Source organism: Sinocyclocheilus rhinocerous, unplaced genomic scaffold (assembly GCF_001515625.1).
Source record: "Sinocyclocheilus rhinocerous isolate Xijiao unplaced genomic scaffold, SAMN03320098_v1.1 scaffold1609, whole genome shotgun sequence".
NCBI lineage: Eukaryota > Metazoa > Chordata > Actinopteri > Cypriniformes > Cyprinidae > Sinocyclocheilus > Sinocyclocheilus rhinocerous.
In genome coordinates, this window is record NW_015633539.1 from 491,158 (window position 1) to 492,612 (window position 1,455).

Consider the following 1,455-nt stretch of genomic DNA (forward strand, 5'->3'; position numbering starts at 1 on the left):
TAACCCTGCATGGTGTAAATGTTTGAAAATGATTAACAATTGAAAACATTAGAAATTTAGAAAAGTAATCAAATGTAATCAGTTACATTACTGTAATAAAGTAATTGAAAAGTTACACTACTTATTACATTTTAAGTAGGGTAACTTGTAATCTGTAACCTATTACATTTTCAAAGTAACCTTCCCAACACTGCTCATAAGCAAGTAAAGTTTAATGCTAACATGACATAATGAGCATAAAAATACAGAGCAAACACAAATATTGGGTAACTCATTTTAATTACTTAAAAAAAAATGTAATACTACTACCAATACTACTCCGTATTGGATGAAATAAAAGTTTATTTCTAACCAACATTTCTCTCACATCATGTGATGCTGCCTTAAATTTCGCCCATTAGTTAATTCAGTTTTTAGGATTAATTAAGCTTTTACAACAGTTGTCATATCAGGATTGAAGCCTTCAGATTCTACCTTTGGAAACCTTTGTGTTAGAATATACAGTAAAATCTGTTTATTATTTGGTTATTTTAGACATAATCCACTTTAATTGTCCAGGTAGGTAATTGTACTAATCACAATACCTTAAAAAGTCAAGCAATACATTACATCCATACAATAACCAACACACTCTCATGGCAATTCGTACGTTTTGGTGAATTTGTGGCAAATTCATATGAAACCTCTTTTGTATGTTTTTGTACTGCTTATGCTCCATTGACGGTCAGGTTTAGGGATGGGCTTAGGGGTGGACCTTCATGCTTACATTTCCGTGCTTACAAATTGCAGTGTACAAATTCATGTGAAATCAGCACCTCATAATACATTTTATCATGAAAGATTGGAGTAAAAGAAATAATGCTAACACTTTAAACTTTATTTAACTATATTAGGTATAGGAATAGTTCAGACAGAAATGAAAATTTCCTGAAAATGTACAGGATGTCCAAAAGTTTTTTGTTGTTGTTTTTTCCCCCCATCAGAACAGATTTGGAGAAATTTAGCATTACATCACTTGCTCACCAATAGATCCTCTGCAGTGAATGGGTGCCGTCAGAATGAGAGTCCAAACAGCTGATAAAAACATGTTTGTAAGAAACAAATCCATCATAGTCCATAATCTATAATGACATCCCCTGTTGTCCTCACTGACATATTTCTTTAAAACTGTTTGTACTGTTTTCGCTTGTAAATGGTGCTTGATTTGTGCATATTTCTCTCCTGATTCAGGTGAGACAAATTTTCACCGAACAAAGCAACATTATTTCGCCAGAAGCGATGGTGGTTTAAAGTTAAAACATGGTGAATTTATTACAAGCATGCAGCTTTTTGCTGTACAAGACCTTTACAAGAAGATTACTTATAGATTATTGTGATGTTTATATCAGCTGTTTGGACTCTCATTCTGACGGCACCCATTCACTACAGAGGATCCACTGGTAAGCAAATGCTAAA